Source organism: Bubalus kerabau, chromosome 1 (assembly GCF_029407905.1).
Source record: "Bubalus kerabau isolate K-KA32 ecotype Philippines breed swamp buffalo chromosome 1, PCC_UOA_SB_1v2, whole genome shotgun sequence".
NCBI lineage: Eukaryota > Metazoa > Chordata > Mammalia > Artiodactyla > Bovidae > Bubalus > Bubalus kerabau.
The window spans coordinates 110877511-110905315 of NC_073624.1; the positions used below are offsets into that span (position 1 = coordinate 110877511).

Genomic DNA, 27805 nt, shown 5'->3' on the forward strand with positions numbered 1-27805 from the left:
GGTTGTGATTTCGTTTTAATGCAATTTGAAAAGATCTTTATGCAGATTTAAGATTCAAAAACTTTTTTTTAATTTTAAAATTCCTCCATATATTCTTAGCAAAAGAAGAAAGGAAACAACTTGTTAGGTAGAAAAGTGGTTGATTTAGGAAGGTTTTGCTCTTATTTGCTGGATTATAGGCTTGATCATGCTTTAATGCAAACACTTAAAAGGGAAAACTTGAATGTAAAGGAAAGAGAAATGATAACCTGTGGTGTGAGTTGAGGTTCCTGAGAAGGCAGAAAGGTGCAGAATAGAGCACAGATAGAAGAATTGGGTTGGGATGTGATGAGGGATACCTCTATTGAAATGGGAAGGATAGATAGGACAATGTGGACAGATGGTTTGCAAGATTGGTGGAAGAAATTTAAATGACTTTTTCTTTCTTTTCTTCTGTGAAATAGCAAGGGAGATCACTTGATGACATGGAAGGCCCAGAGGACAGGATGCAGAGAGTGGAGAAGTTTGCAAATAATCTACAGAGAAAGAAAGCAATTTGACCAGAGAAACTTTGTAGATCAGTTGTTGGGTGGGATTCAAGGTTACTGTTAGTTTTATTATTGTACATTTGCTTACTATAGAATTCCTTCCAGAGGTAAGTGTAAAATTGTCCTCTTATGTCACCATAAGTTATTGCGTTTTTAAAAGTCTTTTCAAAATGTTATCTCACAGAAGTTTACTTCAATACAAGTCTAGGTATTCTGACTTTATAGGGAAACAGTCTTTGATACAGAATGTTGTTATACTTGGAAGTTTTAAGAAAAGTCTTTATTTTAATGTTCCTAGATTATAAAACCTCTTGTTCTGTCTGTGGTAAAGAAGGAAAATAACTGTGAACCATTACTTGTATGACTGATTATCAGCTACTTTAAAGTCATTTTAAAGTCAATGCAGCTTTTTATCACCAAATTAGAGTTAGAATTATATATCTACATAGGTAGATATAGATGCAGATATACATAGGTGCTCCCCTCTACTCAGATGAGCTTCCCTGCTATCTTCTTTATATCCTGTTTTTTGAATTTTTATTGGCGTATAGCTGCTCGACAAGGTTGTGTTAGTTCCTGCTGTACCTAAATGTCCATCAACAGGGGAATGGATAAAGAAGATGTGGTACATACATATTACTTTTAATTGTCAGGTTTAGAACTATTAATGCCTTATGTATGCATAAAACTTTAAAGTTTATGAACTATTTTCTCTTCTCTTGCCCAAGCTCATGCAACCATTATGCTATAGATCTACACCACAAATGCATTCTTCTGAATCAAATTCCAGTGTTGTTTCCACTGTGCTACAGGAGGAATAGTAATACACACTTACCTAAATTGATTTAATTATACTAGGAAGATTGGCTTGTATATATTCCCACATCTGCTGTTATTTGAACATGACTATTCATATTTTGCTTTTATCCTTTAGTGTTTCATAAATGTATTGTATAAACTCACTATAATTAGTCAGATGATGATTAAACAGTGGATAAAAGTTCTAAAAGAATCCTTTAATCATTTCTTTCTTACTTGTCTTAGCAAAATAATATTTTATAGTGTATATATAATTTTACCCTAATTTATTAGTTTTATAAATGTAGAATCTTTTTTATTACAGTACTTTTTAGATGGGGCATACTTGGATTTATAAAAAGGAATATTAAAGAACATTCAATAACCATGAACTTGAATACCTGCTTTTTAACTCTGTATACTTTAGGGAACAAGCACAAGCTTTGAAGACACACTTCATGGTTTAATGTCTATACTAGTTGAGATTCAAAAAGTAACCAGCATGACCAAAAAGGAAAATAAAAGCTTCTATTACCTCATGACCCACATGAAAATTTTTGTTGCTTTTTGGTAAATACTTGTTGCTGTTGTCCAGTTGCAAAGTTGTGTCTGACTCTTTGTGACTCCATGGACTGCAGCATGCCAGGCCTCCCTGTCCCTCACCATCTCCCAGAGTTTACCCAAGTTCATGTCCATTGAATCAATGATGCCATCCAACCATCTCATCCTCTGTTTCCCTCTTCTCCTTCTGCCTTCAATCTTTCCCAGCATCAAGGTCTTTCCCAATGAGTTGGCTGTTTACATCATATATAACAGCAAAAAACAGGACAACTGAAATGTCCTTTTGAAAATCGTTTTAAACTTGAAATATTAAGACAAGGCCATTTTAAATTTCGATCTCTGTGAAGGATTTGAACAGATATTACTCCAAAGATGATAAGCACATTAAAAGATGCTCAATTTCATTAGTTATTAGGAAATACAAATAAAAACCACAATGAAATATCATTTTATAATCACTAGACTTGCTGTGAAAAAAAAATAGATAATAAAAAGTGGTGGCAAGGCTAAGGTGAAATTTGAATCCTCATACATTCTTGCTCAGAAGACAGAGTGGTGCAGCCACTTTGGGAAACAGCTTATCAGTTACTCCAAATATTACACAGGAAGCTATACAGCAACTTCACTCTTTGGTATACATCCCAGGTAAATGAAAATATATCCACATAAAACCTGAACATGAATGCTTATAGCAGGCATTCATAAAAGACAGAAAATAGAAAGAACTCAAATGTCTATCACCTGATGAATGGATAAACAAAACATGATATAGACATAGAAATGAAATACTATTTGGGAGTAAAAAGAATTAGGGCTTCCCTAGTGGCTCAAACAGTAAAGAATGCACCTGCAGTGTGGGACCTGGGTTCAATCCCTGGGTCGGGAAGATCCCCTGAAGGAGGGCATGCAACCCATTCTAGTATTCTTGCCTGGAGAATCCCCATAGACAGAGGAGCCTGGCAGGCTACCGTCTATGTGGGCCCAAAATGTCGCCCAAGGCTGAATAGCTAAGTACACACAAAAAGGAATTAAGTACTGATACATACTACAACATCATGCAACTTGAAAGCATTATGTCAAAGGAAAGAAGTGAGTCAGTCACTTCAGTATTGTATGATTCCACTAATATGAAATGTCCAGAATAGCCAATAAATAGAGATAAAACATAAATTAATGGTTGCTTCCTATATGTAAAGAAAATTGCACAAGTTAAAGAAACAAGGAAGACTTTATTCAAGGCTATTGTAATAGAGGAGAGAAACTGAATCTCTAAACAAAAGATGTGAGGATGGTTAAGTGACTAAGGGTGTACGAATGCCAAGGTCAGTCGCTTCTAGGAAATAAATACAGGACTCTATTGACCACTTTTGGTTCAAGGTCACAAATGGCCTTGTCTCCATCCAAACTTCTCCCTCTCTTTCACTCATTTTCAACCCAGTCTGACAGCTTTCCCATCCTTCCCTAGTTCCCTCTATTTTTTTATACACAAACATTTCAAGGACTATGGCAGACAGAATATGAGTTGGCATCAATACCCAGAGACCCAAAGCATTGTCTTACTCTCCTTCTTTCTCTCTTGAGTAAATGGGAACCTATGGGAGCCAGGTAATACGTGGAGTTTTGGTGAAAGTCTGCCCCGCAGTGAGTCTACTGCGTCTGCACACCCAGTCAGTACTCATTTTCTCAATTCCTAACCATGTAAGTGGAATTAGTGTACTTGGCTATAGGAGTGACTCCACATTGAGTCCCTGGTCTATGCGTATGTGCGTGTTCAGTCGCTTCAGTCGTCCGACTCTTTGTGACCCTACAGGCCATAATCTACCAGCTTCCTCTGTCCATGGGATTTTCCCAGCAAGAATACTAGAGTAGGTTGCCACTCTCTTCTCCAGGTGATCTTTCTGATCCAGGGATTGAATCTGCATCTGCTGCATCTCCTGCATTGCAGGTGGATTCTTTACCACTGAGCCACTGGGGAAGCCCCCCCTAATCTACGGCATAAGAGCTAATGAAATTTGGAAAGTCAGATGGAATACTTTGAAGCTACCCGCCTTAACCTCTATCCTAGAAAACAATATGTTTTTCCTGAGGAGTATGATGAAGGTTAGCATTTAATTTGCTGTTGTGGTCATTGCAGAATTAAGAGAATTACCCATAGACTATTTCAGGCTCTACCAAGTAGCAGTTCCAATAGCAGCTGTTGTATCACTGCTGGAGCAGATTAATAATACTTCAGGCACATGGTATGTGGTTATTTATTTCACAAGTGCATTTTTTAATATTCCAATTATAAAATAAATCAGAAAGAGTTTGCATTCATGTGGGATGGACAAAATTTAGAGTTTTTTCGCAGGACTATGTCAACTCTACTGCCTTGTATCATACTTAAGTCAAAAAGATTTGGGCTATAGATAAATTCCGTATAAACCATACCAAACTACATTGATGGACACAATGCCAATGTGACACAGTGAGCAAAAAGTGACCTGAGTTAAGAATTTATATAGATCTGTATTATTGATCATTGACATGGTCAGAGACAAAATCTCCAGCAGAGGTGTGCAAATGGACATATGGTGCAGGGCACAAAGTAAAGTAAAATTTTGTATTTACCTTACACAAGAAAACATCCATGATGGAAGAGGCACTGAATAATGAAGTAGACAAAATGATTTAGCCAGTTTTCTTCAGTGACCACCCCAAAAATGGGATGTTAAGCACAATAAAAAAGTGGCCAAAATGGCAGACATGAAGGCTATTTATGGGCCCAATTTTACAAAGTATTTCACCAATGAATATCTAGCTACAGTTGCCTCTGAATGTGTAACGTTAAAAAACAGAAGCTAGTGCTGAGCCCTCCATGTGAGGCTACTCCTTAAGAACCATCCGGCTATGACCCTCATCAGCAGAAGTCTTTAAGACAGTTCTATACATGTGAAACCCTGGTGATCCACTTGGGATTCCTCCTGATAGTCCCTGGTTCCTTGTAACTGTGGACAGACATGCAGTACACTGAGAAGGGTAGCACTATCAAGTGTTCAGACCATCAGAGGGGATGTTTTATAAGGATTATTTTTTTTACTTAGTATTGATTAATTTACTCAATGTTGATGCCTTATACTGCTAAGTCACTTCAGTTGTGTCCAACTCTGTGCGACCCCATAGATGGCAGCCCACCAAGCTCCCCCGTCCCTGGGATTCTCCAGGCAAGAACACTGGAGTGGGTTGCCATTAGGCTAAAAAACAAACTAACTGCTTATTTTTAGAAAAAAATTTGTTTTCTCTATAGACTTTATCCATAGACTTCTATACGCACTATATAAAAGTGATAATGAAGATTACCTTGAACTCAGGGGGTGTTAGCTCTGTAATACCTTGTTAGAAATTCTCACAGTTTTATCCAGTATCATACCACTGTCTCACCATATTTTCATCAGTCACTTCCCATATTAATTTAGATTAAGATTAATACAAGATTTTACTTAGAAACATATTTCAAAGATGATTCATCCATATATTTTCACTTTCAAGAAAGCAACGAATTTAAGAAACTATCTTCCCTTTGTTGGTTACCCTTAAACACTATTGTGTTGAATAGCATCTGTTTACCCCATCCACCTTTTTACACTCTGTTTTCTAAGAGACTGACCTGGATATCCTATGTCAATGGGTTCCATTTCTGTAGAGCTTGCAGGACAGAAAATTGGGAACTGTGGCAAAAGATAAGAAAAAAATATGAAAATAATGTTGGAAAACTTGTTGCCATGAAGTCTTTCTTGAAGAGGTTCTTTAAACTGGCTGTTTTTCTCAACAAAAGTTGTATTTCCTCTCGTCAGTCATTTAAATATGATTATGTGCTTACAAGTTCTTTAAACTATTCCTCCTTTCTGTCTCCTTTGAGGTTAAAGTGCCTGCCTGGAATTCAGGAGACCTGGGTTTGATCCCTGGGTCAGGAAGATCCCCTGGAGAAGAAAATGGCAACCCACTCCAGTACTCTTGCCTGGAGAATCCCATGGAGGGAGAAGCCTGGTAGGCTACAGTCCATGGGGTCGCAATTCACTTTCACTTTTCACCCACAGGTTATTACATTAACCTTTATGGTTTTCCAATATCCTTCTGCTTCTGTTGTAAATAATATTTTAAATAAAAGTATTGCAGTGGGTGGTATAACTACAGCCATGAAATTAAACATGCCTAGACAGTGTATTAAAAAGCAGAGGCATCACTTTGCTGACAAAGGTCCATATAGTCAAAGCTATGGTTTTTCCAGTAGTCATGTATGAATGTGAGAGCTAAACTATAAGGAAGGCTGAGTGCTTAAGAATTGATGCTTTCCAATTGTGGTACTGGAGAAGATTCTTGAGAGTCCCTTGGACAGCAAGGAGATCAAAGCAGTCAATCCTAAAAGAAACCATCTCTGAAAATTCACTGGAAAAACTGGTGCTGAAGCTGAAGCTCCAATACTTTGTCCACCTGAAAAGAACAGTTGACTCTGGAAAATACCCTGATGCTGGGAAAAATTGAGGGCAAGAGGAGAAAGGGGCAACAGAGGATGAGATGGTTGGATGGCATCACTGACTTAATGGACATAAACTCAAGCAAACTCATGGAGATAGTGAAGGATAGGGAATCCTGGTGTGCTGCTGTTCACAGGGTCACAAAGAGTCGGACACAACTTAGCAACAACAAAATATAGTAACTCAATGTTTCTCAACGTTTCTTCATTATCTCTCTCCTACAAAATTTTTTTAGACATTGCTTTTTCTAATTGTGCCACCCCAACATCCTGCCCTTCTTCCATCAAATACTATTTTGATATTCCAGATTGTTTTTACACTCAAAACTCAACATCCCCCACTTAGGGATACCCCTATTGAGAATGAATGGAAAAGCGATAAAAGAATAAGTAGCCTAATGGGGTTTAAGGGTTTTATATTCATTTCATCAAGGACCTCAATTTGGGGGAGGGAACAGGATATAGTAGGCTTACAGGATATGTGATATATGCCGTAAACCTCAGCTCATGTATACCCAGAATGCATAGATATGGGAACCAAGAGATGAGAGTGAAGGTGGCCTCTCTCAATATTACATATGGTAACATTTTGAGAAATTTTTATTTTTGGCAATGCAACATTGAACTTGGTAGGTGTGGGGGCTCTAGTGCCCAAACAAGGAATGTTAGTTCAAAAAAAATACAGTCATGATTCCAACAAATTGGAGGCCTAAATTTACTTCTGGCCATTGGGGGGTTCTCATGTCCCTAAATCAATAAGAAGAGAACTAACTGGGGTCATTGATCCCTTTAGTTGGGAAGTATTGGACAAAAAGACTATTATTGGAATCCAGGGGTTCACTGGGTGTCTCTTTATACTTCTATGTGCTTGTTCATAGCCCTGACCAGTGAAATACTGTGGTAACACAAGGCGTCAGATTCTATAGGAAAGATGATTTGGATTACCATGCTAAGGAACTCTGTCCAGAAAGTTACTGGCACAGGGTAAGGAGAATATGGAATATATCATGAATTAGCTCAATTCAATTCAGTTCAGCCGCTCAGTCATCTCTGACTCTTTGCAACCCCATGGATTGCAGCACGCCAGGCCTCCCTGTCCATCACCAACTCCCGGAGTTTACTCAAACTCATGTCCATTGAGTCAGTGATGCCATCCAACCATCTCATTCTCTGTCATCCCTTTCTCCTCCCACCTTCAATCTTTCCCAGCATCAGGGTCTTTTCCAATGAGTCAGCTCTTTGCATCAGGTGGCCAAAGTATTGGAGTTTCAGCTTTAACATCAGTCCTTCCAATGAATATTCAGGACTCTTTTCCATTAGAATGGACTGGTTGGATCTCCTTGCAGTCCAAGGGACTCTCAAGAGTCTTCTCCAACACCACAGTTCAAAAGCATCAATTCTTCAGTGCTCAGCTTTCTTCACAGTCCAACTCTCACATCCATACATGACTACTGAAAAAACCATAGCTTTGATTAGATGGACCATTGTTGGCAAAGTAATGTCTCTGCTTTTTAATATGCTGTAGCCCTAATCAGTGAAATACTGTGGCAATGCAAGGTGTCAGATTCTATAGGAAAGATGATTTGGATTAACATTCTAAGGAACTTTGTCCAGAAAGTTACTAGCAGAGGGTAAGGAGAATGTAGAATATATTGTGAATTAAGGCAGTTATAATCAACCTAGATCTTTTAATCAGTTAAAGAAGTGATGATTTAGCCATATTTAATATTATTTAACTCTTTTTTTCTCTCTTTTTATCCTACTTTCTTATACGAAAACTGGTTGCAGTTAATATTTTAGATGTCAGATAGAAGTTTGATTGACTGAACAGGCTGTGGGTCTCTATGTGTCTCCAGTATTTGCAACACATTCAGGCCAAAGACTACAGTGTATACTGAGAAACAAAAGAATGAATGGTGCCATATATCTTGTTTGTCTTATTAGATTCACTCTTCACTCTGCTCTCCTTCCGGGAAAGTACATCTGTATTGACCATATCAGAAGGCTCTCTTGTCCTCTTCCAGTTGAGTTTTGCCAATAAAGAATCCCAGGCAGATGATCAGAGGGAAGGAAGACAGACATGCTGGGTATTTAGTGTACCAGTCCCTCCCCTATGGAATTCCTCAAAGGTTTTCACACTGCTAACTCTTAAAACAATCTCTTTAATAAATCCTCTTCAATTTATCCTAAATGAATATACCATCTTTATCCTGCTGAGAGTTTGACTTATACATTAACTCTGATATACTGATATTTCTGTTTATATGAGCCTAATTGCAAGATAATATACTTACATTAGTCATATTACCTATAAACGGTATTTAAAGCTAAATTTGGAGGAGCCAAAGAAAGTAATCTTAATCTTGAAAGCTATAAAATTAATTCAGTTTAGATCAGTTCAGTCACTCAGTCGTGTCCGACTCTTTGCGACCCCATGAATCACAGCACGCCAGGCCTCTCTGTCCATCACCAACTCCCAGAGTTCACTCAGACTCACGTCCATCGAGTCAGTGATGCCATCCAGCCATCTCATCCTCTGTCGTCCCCTTTTCCTCCTGCCCCCAATCCCTCCCAGCATCAGTGTCTTTCCCAATGAGTCAGCTCTTTGCATGAGGTGGCCAAGTATTGGAGTTTCAGCTTTAGCATCAGTCTTTCCAATGAACACCCAGGACTGATCTCCTTTAGAATGGACTGGTTGGATCTCCTTGCAGTCCAAGGGACTCTCAAGTCCAAGGGACTCTTGAACTCTCCAACACCACAGTTTAAAAGCATCAATTCTTCAGCACTCAGCTTTCTTCACAGTCCAACTCTCACATCCATACATGACCACAGGAAAAACCATAGCTTTGACTAGATGAAACTTTGTTGGCAAAGTAATGTCTCTGCTTTTGAATATGCTATTTGAGGTTGGTCATAACTTTCCTTCAAGGAGCAAGCGTCTTTTAATTTCATGGCTACAGTCACCATCTGTAGTGATTTTGGAGTGCCCCCCCCCCAAAAAAAAATAAAATTAAATTAATTGCTAGTGTGTAAAAAACAGAACACAATCTGACATGATAAGTTGAATAATAATGGGGTAAGACATAATTCTATTGAAAACCAAGTTTGTTTTCAGAAGACTGCATGGTAATTTACATACTATTCAACTGATGGACAATAATCTTAATTGAATTATTCTCTATATTTGTGTTTTTTCCACTCATATGCAGGTACAAATCATTGTACACTTAATGAGTCTTAATGTATTTGACTTGAAGTGAGTGAGTGAGTGAGTGAAAGTCGCTCAGTCGTGTCCGACTCTTTGCGACCCCATTGACTATACAGTCCATGGAATTCTTCAGGCCAGAATACTGGAGTGGGTAGCCTTTCCCTTCTCCAGGGGATATTTCCAACCCAGGGATCAAACCCAGGTCCCCACATAGCAGGCGGATTCTCTATCAGCTGAGCTATGAGGGAAGCCGTATGTGATTATTTTTAAAAACTAACAATTCTATTTGTAAATTTTATAACCCCACATATAAAACTAGAGGCCAATTAAAATATTTTTAAAATATAATTAAGATGATTTTCTTAGGAAAAGGAAAGTGAAAGTTGCTCAGTCGTGTCCAACTCTTTGCGACCCTGTGGATTGTAGTTCATGGAATCCTCCAGGCCAGAATACGGGAGTGGTAGCCTAACGCTTCTCCAGGGGATCTTCCTGGCCCAGGAATTGAACTGGTGTCTCCTGCATTGCAGGCAGATTCTTTACCAACTGAGCTATCAGGGAATTTTCTGATTAAATGTATCATCGTCACTGTTTCTTCCCCCAGGGTATAGGACAGTGAATGACCTACTTTTCATGAATTATAATAAACAATCAATATTTATTGAATGAACAAAACCTAGTTTAAAAAAAAAAACTACAAAAGATAATACATAAAGGATCCAAAAGTCTTATGTAAAATCTAAGCATCTAAGCTAAATTCAAAATAATGGGAAAATGAATATAATGTAAAATTGTTCACAATTTTCAAATTTTGTTTATATAATCTTTTAGAGATACAAAACATAAAAAAGTAATCATTATCAATAATAAAAACATGAGATTATTCTAGTCAACTCTATCAATTAAAATGATGCATGACCCAGACATTTAAATTAATAATCACAATTTTCTAGAATGGGGAATGAACAACTTGGATTTTCCTTTTTGTAGTCCGATAAACTTTGTTGATTTAGTCCATTTTGGAAATCCACATCTTTCAAATTTGCATTGTGACCCATCAGATTAAAAAGCAGAAATATCTGTTCTATAATTCAGAGTGATCTCTGTATATAATGATGTATGTCTACCCACTTTATATATGAGAATGTATATTTATTGAACCAGCTATTGAGTAATTTTTATTAACTTAAACTGCCTATGAAATTCTTGCTTATATGAACTGTGTCTATGTCATGACTTGATTGTCCATAAACCAGAAAGGTAAATGTTTATAAGTCAATAAAGGGAAGTTTTTAAAATTATCAACTAAAGTAATCATCTCACAAATTATATTAAACTCCTCTCTAGTGATTTTAATGAAATTACTAAGAACCCTAAAGGGAAAAAAATCAAAGTTCCAATCTATCTGTTCAGAAAATTTCATTCAAATAAGAGAGATAAAGAATAATCATCCTTCCCTGTTTCCACAAGGCAGCCTGAATTTCTACCTGTGCTCCTGGCTTAATTAACAAGATGCTGCATTTATTTTCAAAGGTGGCGTTGCCATGTCAATAAATCATATGGCCACCCCAGAGATAATGCATACCCAATAACTAAAATATAAAGTGGTAGGTAATAACTATTAGGATATAAGCACAAACCAAGTACCACTGCAATTCCTATTTGGGTGAGTTCAATTCTCCCTGGAGACCAGGGAAGGCTTCAAAGCAGAGGTGGCAGTTACGTCAGATCTTAAAGAAAGAGGAAGATTTCAATAGCGATAAGATGTATGGAATGAAGCTTATTTAAAATGTGTTTATACTGAATATGGGAAAATCACATTAAAGTTTGAATGTATGTTAAATATGGATTTTTTTAAATAACAAATTTGTTTCTCTTTATTACTGACCTTGCAGCCACTATTCAGTGGGAGAAATTTTAGATTTTAGTTTTATTCAGTTTCAACCCTCTCCCATGAAGATAATTTAATCAAGAGACAGACACAATAAAACACAATGCTCAGTCTCTTACATTTTTTACTTTTCCATTCAGAAGAATATTTACTGTGAACTATTTGCAATGTTTTAACGTGGTTGATTTTTTGCTAGAATTTTAAGAGTAGTACTGTTGGTGGTATTGTTCTGCTGCTGCTAAGTCGCTTCAGTCGTGTCCAACTCTGTGTGACCCCATAGACAGAAGCCCACCAGGCTCCCCCGTCCCTGGGATTCTCCAGGCAAGAACACTGGAGTGGGTTGCCATTTCCTTCTCCAATCCATGAAAGTGAAAAGTGAAAGGGAAGTCGCTCAGTCATGTCCGACTCTTAGCGACCCCATGGACTGCAGCCAACCAGGCTCCTCCGTCCAGGGGATTTTCCAGGCAAGAGTACTGGAGTGGGGTGCCATTGCCTTCTCCAGTGTTGTTGTTTAGTCAATTCTAATTAGTTAAGAATGCTATATTTTTCACTCCAACAATATTTCCATCACACTTTCCTCATCTTGAGTGAAAGGAGAGTGGCTGCTGGTATTTAGGGGTTCCACTGAAAATGCTGTTGTTATTGTTTGGTTGCTAAGTCATGTCAGCTCTTTGTGACCCCATGAACTACAGCATGCCAGGCTACCCTGTACTACACCATCTTCCCGAGTTTGTTCAAACTCATGTCTACTGAGTCAGTGATACCATCCAACCATACCATCCTCTGTCGCTCCCTTCTCTTGGCCTCAGTGTTTCCCAGCATCAGGGTCTTTTCCAATGATTTGGTTCTTTGCATCAGAGGGCCAAAGTATTGGAGCTTCAGCTTCAGCATCAGTCCTTCCAGTGAATATTCAGGGTTTATTTCCTTTGGCATTGACTGATTTGATCTCCTTGCTGTCCAAGGGACTCTCAAGATCTTCTCCAACACCACAGTTCAAAAGCATTAAAAAAAAAGAAAACACTCAGCCTTCTTTATGGTCCAACTCTCACATTCACACATGACTGGTGGAAAAACCATAGCTTTCACTATATTGACCTTTGTTGGCAAAGTAATGTCTCTGCTTTTTAATTTACTATCTAGATTTGTCATAGCTTTTCTTTCAAGGAACAAGTGTTTTGTTTTGTTTTGTTTTAATTTTGTGGCTGCAGTCACCATTCACAGTGATTTTGGAACCCAAGAAAATAAAGTCTGTCACTGTTTCCATTGTTTCCCCTTCTATTTGCCATGAAGCAATGGGACCAGATGCCATGATCTTCATCTTTGGAATGTTGAGTTTTAAGTCAGCTTTTTCACTCTTCTCTTTCACCTTCATTAAGAGGCTCTTTAGTTCCTCTTCATTTTCTGTCCTTAACGTGGTATCATCTATGTATCTGAGGTTACTGATATTTCTCCCAGCAATCCTGATTCCAGCTTGTGAGTCATTCAGCCCAGCATTTCACATGATGTACTCTGCATATAAGTTAGATAAGCAGGATGACAATATGCAACCTTGACATACTCCTTTCCCAGTTTTGAACCAGTTCATTGTTTCATGCCTGGTTCTAACTGTCATTTCTTGTTCTGCACACAGATTTCTTAGAAGACAGGTAATTTCTAAGAAGACAGTCTGGTATTCCAGTCTCTTTAAGAATTTTCCAGTTAGGTGTGGAAAGCCTTTCCACACAGTCAAAGGTTTTACTGTAGTCAATGAAGCAGAAGTAGATGTATGTTTGGAATTCCCTTGCTTTAGGCTAAGGGTGCTATGTTTTTGAAGATCACCCTTACTGTCATATAGAGTTCTGTTATGCTAGCTGTATCAGTGCAGCAATGGCATCCCAGAATTACTCCCACTACTCTCTACTATGATAGCTCAACCTACTTCATGACATGAGGATGCAGGGCAAGAGGATTTAATATCATATGAACATGTCTGATGGCAGCAGAGATTAGAAGTGTGTGGGTATTGATGGAAGAGAAAAAAAACTATAATGAATTAAATGTTCAGAGCCAGAAACTAATCTGTTAAAAAATTTCTTCCAATTATCAAATTATAAAATTGCCCAGAGAGTCTCTCTCTGTCTCTCTGTCTTTGTCCACCCTCCACTCTCTGTGTCTGCCTTTGTCTGTCTCTGTCTCTCTCTCAATATATATGAGATTCTATGTCGAACAATTCTATGCTTGACATAGAATTGATCAGAGTCCAGTTTTGTAAGGCACAAACCTGCAGCAATACTACCAAGAGTTAGGTCTGAAATCAGAGACCAGTAATACTCAAAATCCACTTCCCTTCAGTTTGGTTAAAGCATTATGGTCCTTCCTTATAGACTTAGTCTCATCTCAGTACTTTCTATGACTTCCTACTTGGGTGACTCACCTGCCTCAGTGACCTCAATACCATCCTCAAAACCTAGCAGTCAGCACTCTCACTACCTTCCAGGTCCCACCTCAATTCAGGCAAGGATTTTGAAAAATCAAGCCTTACCATTATTGCCTGACTCAGAGGTTAAAGCCTCTGCCTGCAATACGGGAGACCTGGGTTCGATCCTTGGGTCGGGAAGATCCCCTGGAGAAGGAAATGGCAACCCACTCCAGTATTCTTGCCTGGAGAACCCCATGGATGGAGGAGCCTGGTAGGCTACAGTCCACGGGGTCACAAAGAGTCGGACGTGACTGAGCGACTTCACTTTCCTTATGTTATATGACCATCTACTCTGATATTGGGACCCAAGGTTGATGTGGGAGAAAACACCTGGGAGATAGTTTTATATACTAATCCGAAAGGAAATGGATTAGGGCACGCTCTCTATTTCATTATCTGACTCTACATACCATGTCAAAGACTAGAAAGAAAAATCAGAAGAGGAGTTTTAGCAATTTTGCTTTCTTCTGTCTCCCTGCTTCCACAATCGCATGGGACAGAGAAGGACTGGCTTATTCCCATTCTCTGTATCTTAACTCCTTTCTAGTAAGAACAAAGAACCTTCAAGCCTAGTTGTCACAGGAGGAAGAGGCATCTTCTATTTGCTATGGCTATGTACTTTATTGCATGTTCAGATGTGTCTGACTCTTTGCGACCCCATGGACTGTGGCTTGCTAGGCTCCCCTGCCCGTGGGATTTTCCAGGCAAGAATACTGGAGTGGGTTGCCATTTCCTACTCCAGGGGATCTTCCTGACCCAGGAATCGAAGCCACATGTCTTGAATCTCCTGCATTGGCAGGCAGATTCTTTAGCAACCATGCCACCTGGGAAGCCCTCAAAATGTTAAGTGGGAGCTGAAACAGTCTAGTCATTTTTTTTTTTTTTCCTCTTCATAGAGCCCATTCTTCATGTTCAATGTCTTACTAAAAACAGGAAGATTCTACCCTCTCCTTCCCAGGATCTATACACTTCCTGACTTAGTTCTGGAGGTGGGAGGTGGAAAACTCAAACATGATTTAAGGGGAAAATTAAAATGCATATGGGTCATCATTTGCAAAATATTAATCATGGTACACAAGCTTGTGTCTTTAAGCAGCTTTTCTTTTTCATTTATCTTGTTCATGACCCAACCCTCCTTTTCAGAATGGAAACAGAAAAATGATAAAATAAATTCTGAGACACTTTTTAAGAGTATATAATATAAAACTGATAGTTTTAAAAAAGAAAATCTCTGCTCCAGCCATTGTTAGTACCTTTTGAAACTATGAATTTTATTTTCCTGGGATAAAAGAACTTTCATGAGCAAAGTCCAGGAAACAATGCCTATATAAGACTATTGAAACTTTTATGCATATGAATAAAAATAATATTATCAGTACTCTGTCATAATTTATAGGATAACTCTCAAATCACATATCTGATTTATTTTCTTTTAAATACATATTTAATAAAAATAAACTGTATAGGTTAAAGTACCAAATGGTAATACAGAATCCCAACTTATCCCACAGAAAATTCTGTTATTGTGATGCCTAAAAGTAATATAATAAAAAATCCCTTAGCTTTTGTCATATTTTCTGTGATAGGAAGAAAGGGAAGAATTCTGTCTTGAAAATCACTTTTAAAATTATTTTTTCTATCACTGCAACTATTTATATTAGATATTTGCTCTATTGGGATAATGAACCTGTTAATTTTCTTCAAGATCAAAAATCTGGAGATTACAGGGTCCAAGTTGAGCAGAGCTACTCAAGAATATCTTCAGGGAACCATGCTTCTATCCTTCTCTTCTGCCCCTAACACATACCTTTTCTTCCCTGACCTTAAGAAAGGTGCTGAACTTCTGATGATCATTTTCAAGTTCTAGAGATGAGAAAGGTGATAAAAGAGGGTCAAAAGCAAAAGCCTTATTTTCAAGAGATTCTGACATTTCATTCATGAGGTAACTCCTGGGATATCCTTCTACATTCTACTGGTCAAAACTCTATATTCTGACCAACTCTGTAAGGAAGTTGTAAAGAGACTGGAGTAATTAGTGTTTTGTTTCCTGCTACTGCTGCTGCTGCTGCTAAGTCGCTTCAGTCGTGTCCGACTCTGTGCGACCCCATGACGGCAGCCCACCAGGCTCCCCCGTCCCTGGCATTCTCCAGGCAAGAACACTGGAGTGGGTTGCCATTTCCTTCTCCAATGCATGAAAGTGAAAAGTGAAAGTGAAGTCACTCAGTCGTGTCCGACTCTTAGTGACCCCATGGACTGCAGCCTACCAGTCTGCAGCCTCCGTCCATGGGATTTTCCAGGCAAGAGGACTGGAGTGGGGCGCCATTGCCTTCTCCTAGTCGACAGTAAAGGGATGAAGAAAGGTTTTCAGTGAGCTATGAGTAAGCCAACTGTCAGCAGCCCACACTGGCATAAGGCTGTCTTTTGGCATGAGTTCAAACTTAAAGGATCTTTGAAATTACAAATTACATTTCTACAATAAAGATTTATTTATAGCAAATGTTCATGATTTGGGGTAAAGAGTACATTAACTAGTGACTGACTGTACCATTTTACATGCTATGTAGCATCTACTACAATTAAAAATCATTCTGATCTATCATGGTAAAAGTTTCTTCATGACTGAGACAAAAATTCTCAGTCAAGAACATAGTAAGCTGACAATATTTTCAGTTATAAATAAAAAGTTAAGGTGCTCAATATTATTTTTTTCCCAGGAAACAAAAGAAATTGATTTTCAGCTGAAATTCTACCTGAGCCTCAGTGAAAAAATCTTTTGGTCAGCATATTCAAAGGAACACAAAAATTAAAAAAGGAAAAGGCAAAAGTCATGAATGAGGATGAACTTACTCAGGAGAATGTCATATTTAGCTCCTTTATTTCCTACAGGTAAAATTTTTATTACAGCTACAGTTAAAGGAATTATACTGGATTATGCACGATAACTATGACAGGATGAGAAGTTTGAGGATAAGGGTCAGATGGCATCTTAAACTTGTCTGAAATAACTGACTGTCCAGTGACAGACACCTAGTGACGAGAATACAGGAGCAAAGGAGAGCGATGTCAAGATCTTTGAGCCATACTTTGAACTCAGCCTACAGAACATGATATTACTATGCGTCCTGAGTTTAGGGGCCATTATCTAGGGTAATCAAGAATCACAGTCTAGGGTGGTGGATCTCCATTGTGATAGAGGAACAGCACTTTAGCAATGGCTACAATAAAAGGTCTAGATATCAGTGTGTTGAAAAACTAATGCTTTTCTAGTTGCCATACTGAACTTCAGAAGTCGATTTATTTTAGTGACAAGTGTGGCTCTTGGCTATTATGTGAATACTACATTTGGGGATTAGCGGAAAACCTAACAATACTGAAGAAATAGCCACAGGTTAAAATGTCTTAGAACTACTCCCCTCCTTTGCACAATAGAGCATTAAAGGCTAGCAAATCATGAATCTTGTGTCCTACAATCAACCTCAGGCAGGGTGCTGGCTTGCTGCCTGAAGATGACCATAACTATGATAGAACACTGTTTTATCAGCCCTTTGTCCAATGTGTAGCTGCCGTCCCTAAAAGGACAGAGAGGTAAGAGAAGAAAAGGAAGACGGTGGAGGAAGGCTAGCCTACTTCAGAGACCTCTTTGCCAGGCGCTGTAATGTACAAATGTGAAACTAAAAGAATAAAAACTTAAACATTGTGCATGACCAAATCTACTTAGGTCAGGTGACAATGAAAAATATCTTACCCTATGGACTTTATATTCTAACAGAAATGAATGATATAGACAAAAATATAGTGAAACAGTGCAAGACTTATGGAAGCTTCTCAGGACAGATCCTTGCCCCACCTAACGTCCTCAGCTGACATTTTGTCTTTAGGAAAACTTTAGCCAAAAGATAAATTTATGACGTCTGTAAGGCGTCATAGAAGTGAGGAGATGCAGAATCAAAAGAATAACAATCAAAACAGGTCAAAATAATAGTTTAGTCATTAAAGAAAATTCAAAGACCTTTAGTTTCTCTTCAAGGGCTATAGATAATATTCTGAGCCATATCCTTGGAGGTATTTTGTAGAGACTGGAACCCTCACTATGTGGAAGAAATTAATTGCATAATGACCAGACTGTAGCCATGACACACATTGCCACAGTTCTGAGAAATTGGCCTCAAAGAAATGGGGCAAAAATCAATCCTTGGTGGTGAAGAGTAACTGCACTTAGAAAAATCAAGATAGTGCTGATCAGACCACCACCTGACTAATTTCAAGATAACTGTCAGAGCTCACTACACTGTTATGCATGTAGATTCCTCTGTCTGCCGATATACACCCAAAACTCCCTTTTAAAAACTCCTTCCCCTTGATTGACAGGGGACCTTGGCTTTCCCCCCAGGTTGCAGACTTCCTGAATAAAGCAACTTTTCCTTTCTACAGCATGTTTCTCTTGAGTGTTGGCTTCTGAGTGGCAAGCAGCTGGACCTGAGTTTGGTAACAGTCTATACTAAACTACTTTATTGAGTATTCATAGAATGCCTTTGGGAGAAGGCAATGGCACCCCACTCCAGTACTCTTGCCTGGAAAATCCCATGGACTGAGGAGCCTGGTAGGCTACAGTCCATGGGGTCGCTAAGAGTAGGACATGACTGAGCGACTTCACTTTCACTTTTCACTTTCATGCATTGGAGAAGGAAATGGCAACCCACTCCAGTGTTCTTGCCTGGAGAATCCCAGGGACGGGGGAGGCTGGTAGGCTACTGTCTATGGGGTCACACAGAGTCAGACATGACTGAAGTGACTTAGCGTAGCATAGCGTAGAATGCCTTTGAGTGAATGATGGTTGAGTCAAGATCTGAAGGAAAGGAACTGAAGCATTTTTTTTTTTTAATTATATCAGATGGTTTTTTTTTTTCCAGGTATCAACAGGATTTGGGAGCTCTTCTTTCTAAAATGTACATAAACCAAAGTTGTTAGAACTGCCTGCTAACCATATAAAATAAATAGTAGGTGGGAGAAAATAATCCTCGGTTTAAAAAAATAGTTTGGACATCTAGCTTTGACATGTGGAGAGAGACAGTGACTATACTGTACTTTATGATACATAAACTGAGATTGGAATATAAAATATTTAATGTCTCTTTCTATTCTAAAATTTAAGTGGTTCTTATTCTAAATAGTCAAGGACTAACTGCCGTTGTAGACTTTGATATAAGTGAAAGTCTAGGCAAGTACATTTTTATAAGAGTTTCATTTTTCTATAATTCATATAATTTACAATTCATGCATTAATGGGCATACAATTCAATCATTTTCAGTAGATTTACAGAGTCATGCAACCATCACAACAATTAATTTTTATCCACACCCCCCCCCAAAAAAAAGACCCTGAACCTATTAGCAGTCTTTTACCACTTTGCTCAAACCATTCTTTCTAGCCCTAGGCAATCATTAATCAAGGTTCTAGCTCTATGGATTTGCATACTCTTGAGTATCTAAAATGGCATCATAAATGGCATCATCATACAAAATGTGATCCTTTGTGATTGGCATCTTTCACTTAGCATACTGCTTTCAAGTTTCATCCATGTAATAACATTTATCACTACCTCATCTCCTTCATTGTCATATAATAATATTCTACTGTATGGATATACCACATTTTATTTATCCATTCATCAGTCGATTTACATTTTACTTGTTCTTACTCTTGCTTGCTGTAAGCATTTTTGTGTGGATTGTGTTTTAATTTCTCTTGGGCATAGATCTAGGAGTGGAATTGTTAGGGGAAGCACACTGATTGAAACCGCCCACCCTGGCCAGGCACCATAGTAACCATTTGCATGAGTTGTTTTATGACAGGAGATCCTGATAAGGAATACAGAACTAATAAGCCACCACCAACCGGAAGAGCTCAGGAGAAGTCGAAAGGAGACACCGCGTGTCCGTCCACTTCCCAGAATCCCTCTCGATAGCATCCATCTTGGCTGAGTGATGCAGTGTGCCACCAGGAAAGACTCTGAATTAGAATGATTGGCCAAAGACCACCCGGAAACTAATCTCATCACCATAAAACCCAAGACTGGGAGCCACGTGGCAGAGCAGTTCTCCTGGGTTCCCTTATCCTACTGCTCTCCACCCAGGTGCCCTTTTCCAATAAAATCTCTTGCTTTGTCAGCACATGTGTCTCCTTGGACAATTCATTTCCGAGTGTTAGACAAGAGCCCAGTTTCGGGCCCTGGAAGGGGTCCCCCTTCCCGCAAAAAATGGTGACTGGTGGAACTCTTCTTCGTTGAGACTGACATCCTGACCGCTCAGGGTACTCAGGGGCCAGCTTGCCTGCCAATGGACCAGATCCAGCGGCCGCAACTGGACCCTTTTGTCCCTAGTCTCCTCCTGACATGGACAACTGGCCAGAGTGCCCCGACCGGGTAAGGAACAAGAGACTTTATTGACCTCTCTCCCCTTCCCTCTCTCTTTCCTCTCCTTAACCCTTCCTATCCTTCCCGGTTTTTCTAGTCCCCCGGTCCTGAATGCAGGAATCTGGTCAAAGGGCCTCAGCCTGAGCTGAGAATTGGAGACTGATCACCATCCCTTGGCAGAGAACTCGAATTCTGGTTCTGGTCTGGTCTGATTTCTGGTAGGGCCGAGTTCTAGTCCTCCCTTCTCTGGAGGCCCAGGGTAAAGTCCCATAACGCCTGGGTATCTGCAGGTGGCAGGAGACGTCTGTAAGGCCACCCCTTTTGCTCCCCCTCCTGCCTCCTCCTCCTCCTTCTTTCAACCTGGCTTCCTTTCCTCCCTTTGAAATCTTTGAAGACCTGAGATATTTTCCTTTATTCTGTTAGTACTTGAATCTGAAGTTCTGTGTTTCTATAGGAGGTTTTCTGAGAGACTATATTCTTTTATTTAAGGGAGTGTCTGATGAGGACTGCCAGGTTTATATGTGTGTTTTAACTCTGTGTTATGTGTTGTGATTTTTGATGGCCATTTTGCTTTGTCTGGCCACCATTTGGTTTAGACCTGATGCCATTTTGTTAGAACTTGATTTTCTTCCCCTGTGCCTTGAGACCAGGGCTCTCAGGAACACTTATCTAGACCATCTCTAACTCCTGACACTGAGGAAAAATGGGAAAGTGCCTTTAAAAGTTTTATTTATTCCAACTGTTTTTTATAAACTAGTAAATTTTATATTGTAATATCTAATTCATGACTAAACTTAGAAAATGAAGCTAGATCTTGCATTGTGTCTGTCTAAATATGTCTCAGTATGTCTTTATCTCTGGATAATATTTTTAAGGTTAATTTGTAAATGAGCTCTATTTAATTGGCTTAAAGAAAGGTAAGCACTTACAAATCAAATAATTCTAAATTAAACAATAAATTCCAGGTTCATGTGAACTGGTAAATATTCAGTATTAAATACCTGATATTAATGTTTGTTTGTTGATCTATCTAATATAGACATGTCTTAGAGTACTTAACATTAAATAGAATATTTACATTATACCTAGGTTTAATATAAGTTAAATATTATATCTGTTACAAGTTTGTCGACAAGGAAACTACCTTGAGTGAATAAACTTCTAAAAAAATGTAAATGAGATATGAGCTTTTTTTTTTGATATGAGTTTTATATAAACTCTATTGAGAATAATTATTCTTTAGGAATATCTGTCTAAAATAGTCTCTCCAGATTGGCATAACTTGAATTTCTAAGGGTTGTGCTAACTGTGCTAAGTGTTGGAAGTCTATTGAATAAATTAGGTCATTTCCAAATAAAACAAGATTTTGAAACATTTACTACTAAACACTAATTTCCTTTTACAGAGAAACTAAAGAGATTTGGGACTATAAATGGATAATGTTTGGTGCCATCCTAAAATGTTTTAAGAAAGCAAGGGTTTTAGAAATTATCACTGGTATTTATGCTCATCAATCTATAAAATGCTAATATAAAAATTAGTTCTTGGTTGCTAAAGGAAAGTAGGAAGTGTGTTTTCAGTTAAAAAAAAAAGTATGAAAAAATACTAAAAAGAATTATGCATGATCAGGATTTTCTAAAATTGGATTATGATTAGTTAGATTAATGGATTTTGTTAGAAATGACACAGCCATAAGAAAACTGGTTAGAGTCAACCAGGTCCAAGATGGCAGAGCTGACTTTCACTAGACCTTGAGCCTTGGTATTTAGGCCTATTATGACATATCAACAAGCTAAATGATACACCCATCAACATTGACTAAATCTGACCAAATGTTCTAAACCCTTTTAATTGATCTTTTCCATAAAACTTCCTAAGTCGAATTCTTGTGAAGTTCTTTTGACCTCTAGCTAACTTTGGGGTGCTTCAGAGGGCCCCTGAAACATCCCAAAGAGAGATATTAAACTGTGTTTATTTGGCTGGTTAAATTACATGAAAAAGATTATCAAATGAGTAATAAATCCACTCATGTTGCAATGTATGGTAAAATTACTAATACAGATATCCTAGAAATTATATAGAGTTTTAACATTCTGATATGTCCCAGTATTCTAATGGAAAACCTGATGCCTTCACAAAAGTTAACAAAGGACTGAATGAAACAGTGAATATGCTTATAATTTTTATGGTTTCTATCTGAAAAATTACAGGTTTGAATCTTGTGTTTTCCCGGAGTAGGGTAAACCTTCCTCTCAAACTAATTATGAAAATAATTTGGTAAAATTATATGTTATAAACAAAACAATTATATTTTCTCTCTATCTGACTCCTCCAGAAATTTGAAACTCTTAGGTTTCCAGTAAGTTTATCAAATGAGCTAGGAAGTTTATCTCACCAACAAGTACAAAAATCTCAAGGAATTTTTGAGACCTGAAAAAGGGAAGAATTCACCTAGATTTGTTAGGCAAAATCTGTGATAAGCCTTTAGTGTGCTTTTGTCAGCCCTGTTTTATTTTAAAAGTTCAGTCTGAGATTCTATACATGTTTCAGCAAAATAAAAAGTTTATGATCAATTATGGTTATATAAATCATCAGACCAAAATTAGTGAGAACAGACCTATTTTGCAAACAAGCTAGCCTTTATTTGGTTATATTTGATAAAAATACGGGTAATTTTAGGGAGAAAAAGATGTTTTAATAAATGTTAAATCCCAGTTTGTTAATGGAGGTCTACCAATGGAGATAAGACGACTCATTTCTTGGATAGCTCTTTGCTGTTGTATGATATTAATGTAAAATTTAATTGAATTCTTAAAGAACACCCTAAGTTTGTTTCTGAAGCTTATCTCAGTAGTCTATCTTTGGATGAAGATCAGATGCCTCATGACCTGCCACCAGGACCGGAAAAAGACATAATTTAAGGGACTGTCTCCAACCTGGATGGAAGGACTTTTTTATCAGGTACTCTTAACTGGCTCATGCACAATGAAACTGAAGGGAAATTAACTCTTGGATTAATTCCCACTTCCAAAGTCCCCTACACTGGATTGGTCTATAGAGAAGACAGCTGACCTGATCTCACCTTAAAATGATGCTCAGGCAAGAGAAACTACACTGCACCAGGGTGAGAAGACAACGACATCAGAGGTAGACAGCTTGCCCAAGATGCTGGACCTGATTCGTATGATCATTTATGTTTTCTTAACTTCTTAGACCTTTGCATATAAATCAAATGCTTTTCTATCATAGGCCTGATTCTATGCTAGTTTTAGAAATCAATTCAATTGTTGGGTTTGTGGCCAATTACCTGTGTCTAGTTCTGGGTTACCTTGGTAAATTTCTCTACTACAAGACTCTAACTGGTTGGCCCTGAGAAAATTTACTTAAAAAAAAAAAAATTATAGTCATATTCAGGTCACTGTGATATTACTAGATGGGATCCCTTCACTGGGCCAATTAATAATGCCTGCTCAGACTCTGGCCATAAATTTGAGCTGTTTTCTATTACTCAAGCTCAATCAAAGCAACAAGAAAAGTTTCAGCAAAGGAGGAAAAAAATCTCCCACAATTATGGGATGGATCTATATAGATAACACCAGGCTATGGTAATTTAGGTTTAAAGTCTCCTCTGTGTTGGAAACAATTAAATCATGCAGGAGGAGAAGGGGACAACAGAGGATGAGATGGCTGGATGGCATCACTGACTCAATGGACGTGAGTCTGAGTGAACTCTGCGAGTTGGTGATGGACAGGGAGGCCTGGCATGCTGCGATTCATGGGGTCACAAAGAGTCGGACACGACTGAGCGACTGAACTGAACTGAACTGAAGGATAATCAGTCTAGTAACACTAGAAAACTGGGCGATGTGCCTTATAGACGGTGGTGCCAATATATAATTTCCCTGGAAGATAGAGAGTCTACAGAGCAGACTAAGTCAGATGACCTGAGATATACTGGGCTACATCTAATGGAAGCTCTTAACTTAAGTCTTACTTGTGACTTTACTAGTACTGCTGGCTATGTTATTTGTATTTCACTTGTTTTACAAAATTGCTGTTTCTTACACTGTCAAATGTGTGTCTGAGGCCTCTAATAGAATAATATATAGTCCCATATGAGATCGATAATGGTAACAGTGTAACTCTAGATATGGGAAGAAGCAACAAGAGGGAATATTTCCCTGGACCAAGAGGCTAGTAAGACAGGTGGTCCAGAGAATTTTGGATACTGTTTTATGGCCTAGTCCAGCAACAGCACACTGAGTGGCCTGTCAAGAAAATCTTTGCCAAACCTGAGAATGGACATTGTCGGCACCATGGGATAAAATGGTCATGAAGTGCCCCCCTCAAAATCATGGTCAAGTTTATGAGCAAAAAGTGGCTCTGTCAATTGAAGACTGACACTTGCCATCTACATGTACAAAGATTAAATCATGGCCGCTGCAACTGCTGACTTTCAACACCCCTGAAAGGAGGTCAGGGTGAAAATCAGGAATGAGGCACTCTGTGCTCTGGGAAAAACTGGCAGAACAGTCCTTCAGATAGTTAGATCTTTTCAGGAGAAGATTTTACGAGTTTCAATTCTTTCATCTTCTCATACCTTGAAAAACACCGATGTCATTAATGGTGACATCTTCTTAGGCTATTAAAGAAAATTTTTTCAATTAAAAGTCAAAATAGAGTAGCTGTGGTTCAGACATCCTGGGAAATAACTAGGTGATGCTATGGGTGTACTTTCAGGTTAGACCTTGTATTGCTAAACACTTGAGTTTTCTGAGTTGGGTCAGGCTTAGATGCCACCATTTTCAAAACAATGTCTGCTGGAAGCTAGTAACCGCAATCTTACTTTTTATAAAACTAGGTAACTGGCTACCTGGCTACAAGTCTCCCCGAAGTGCCAGGTCCAGACTGGGTTTCAGGCCTATTCTTCTAAAAAGAAATGAGATTTATTTTGTCCATTAAAATTCCAGTTATCCCTCCTCCAGCTACTTCTAATTGGGTCTGTTACAACAAAATGGCAGACCAAGGGATTGAGATTTTAATCATACAAGGCTCAGATCTAGGACTTGGAACTCAGGAATACTCCCAATTCAGTGTCTATTCTCCAAGCTGAGGCAGTCCTATGCCCCATTTTGACATGAAGTTATCACAGTCATAGTTGTCCAGTTCCCTAAATTAAAACTGAGCAGGACTCTGTGGGGCTGTGGAGTAGAGATCTGTTCTGTGTTCTCCATTTCTTGTCTGTAGTATATAGGCTTCATTCAGCCTCCTTGACCTTCCCTGAGTTCCAAAGGGTGGATTCAAACAATTGCTAATCAGGAAAGGGAGGGGATCCAGAAACAGAGGAGAAACAATCAAATGGTGGTACAGCCTTGAGACAGGGTCCTGGTTCCTATTCAAAGAAATATGCATAACAATGTCTTTGAGTTCTACAGAACTGGAGCCCCCACCCAGGTGGAGGATGGTAACTTCAGACTGAACACAAGATTCCTGGAGCATAGCTCTGTTGCTTCACCACCAACCATCAAAAAAAAAAAAAAAAAAAAAAAAAGTCACAAACCCTACAGCCCTCACCCCAAATGTTGCCTCCTCTTTCTGGGGACCAGTGAGGACCATCCTGTTAGGTCTCTTGTTTGGCGCCTTTCTATTTCATCTCTGAGAAAAGCCAACAGTTTCAAACTAAATTGCTGTTACTACAAGGGCGGAAGCTGGTTTCAGATGTGGAACACCCCAACTTAGATCAGGAAGAGAGAGACTTTTGCTCTGCTAGGCAGGCCTACGCCCATGCGCAGCAGGAAGAAGTTACAGAAGAAAGAGACCTCTGTCCCAATTCCCAAGAAGTATCTTGAGTATGAAGTCTCTCAGGGGGGAGTTGTTAGGGGAAGCACACTGATTGAAACCGCCCACCCTGGCCAGGCACCATTTGCATGAGTTGTTTTATGACAGGAGATCCTGATAAGGAATACAGAACTAATAAGCCACCACCAACCAGAAGAGCTCAGGAAAGGTCGAAAGGAGACACTGCATATCCGTCCACTTCCCAGAATCCCTCTCGATAGCATCCATCTTGGCTGAGCGATGCAGTATGCCACCAGGAAAGACTCTGAATTAGAATGATCGGCCAAAGACCACCCGACTAATCCTATCACCATAAAACCCGAGAATGTGAGCCATGCGGCAGAGCAGTTCTCCTGGGTTCCCTTATCCTACTGCTCTCCACCCAGGTGCCCTTCCCAATAAAATCTCTTGCTTTGTCAGCACATGTGTCTCCTCGGACAATTCATTTCCGAGTGTTAGACAAGAGCCCAGTTTCTGGCCCTGGAAGGGGTCCCCCTTACTGCAACAGAATCACTGGGTCATATGATACTATATGTTTAAACATTTGAGGAAATAACAGACTATTTTCCAAAGTTGACATAACATCTTACATTCTACAAGTAGTGTATAAGTGTTCCAGTTTTCGACAGGGTGAACATTTTAAAATAGTACCAACAGTGTATATGTATCAATCCCAATATCCTAACTGCTCTCATTCCCTCCCTTTCCTTCTTGATATCTATGATTAAAACAGACAACTAAGGAGAACATACTGTATAGTACAGGGAATTCTACTTAAGGCACTGTGGTGATCTGAATGGGAAGGAAGTCCAAAGGGAGGGCATCTAGAAATATGTATGTCTGATTAATTTTGCTATAAGTAGAAACTAACACAACATTGTCAAGTAACTATACTACAATAAAAATTAATTTAAAAATACAGGATACGGAAAAAAAGAGTCATGCGAAGCACCTAGAGGCTTTGTAAAGTTTAATACCCCATATTATTTATTGAAGAATTGCTTTAAATTTTCTACCTTACCACATCTGAGGGTCTCACCTTTTCTGTCTGGAGAGTTTTGTGTATATGTGGACACTGTAAACAAACCCACATGGCTGCCGTTCTAGTTCTACATGGATCAAAAGGTATTGGCCTTTTACAGTTACTTGTTTACAGTTCAATCTTTTTCAGTAGATTTACAGAGTCAGGTAACCATCACAACAATCAGTTTTTATCCACCCACAAAAGAAATCCTGAACCTATTAGCAGTGATAATATTATCCACTGACAGTGCCCCGAGGGGAGTTTCAGTTCAGTTCAGTCACTCAGTCGTGTCTGACTCTTAGCGACCCCATGAATCGCAGCACGTCAGGCCTCCCTGTCCATCACCAACTCCCGGAGTTCACTCAAACTCACATCCATCGAGTCAGTGGTGCCATCCAGCCATCTCATCTTCTGTTGTCCCCTTCTCCTGCCCCCAATCTCTCCCAGCATCAGAGTCTTTTCCAATGAGTCAACTCTTCGCATGAGGTGGCCAAAGTACTGGAGTTTAGGATGGAGGAAAAACAGGAAGCCTCCTATGCTGTGGAGACTGGCCCTACATAATTGAGTGAAGTAAAAA

The 27805-nt window shown here is 38.8% G+C and overlaps 2 long non-coding RNA genes across 5 annotated transcripts in view; one reads left to right on the forward strand and one right to left on the reverse strand.

Annotated features, from left to right (window-relative positions):
• Positions 1-27805, reverse strand: part of LOC129656127 (uncharacterized) — a 184530-nt gene that overhangs the window by 28887 nt on the left and 127838 nt on the right. Inside the window, exon 3 of the long non-coding RNA XR_008716209.1 lies at positions 5533-5593. This is a non-coding gene — a long non-coding RNA (uncharacterized LOC129656127). The remainder of the gene's footprint in view (positions 1-5532; positions 5594-27805) is intronic.
• LOC129656112 (uncharacterized) lies at positions 532-26495 on the forward strand. Of its 4 annotated transcripts, none has more exons than XR_008716201.1 (4): positions 532-634; positions 19807-20584; positions 23208-23547; positions 26316-26495. It is a non-coding gene; the product is annotated as an uncharacterized LOC129656112 (long non-coding RNA). The 4 variants fall into 4 exon arrangements; XR_008716205.1 differs by lacking the exon at positions 532-634 and having other exon boundaries at positions 19575-20584; positions 23208-23327; positions 23466-23547; positions 26313-26495; XR_008716204.1 differs by lacking the exon at positions 532-634 and having other exon boundaries at positions 19575-20584; positions 23208-23327; positions 23466-23547.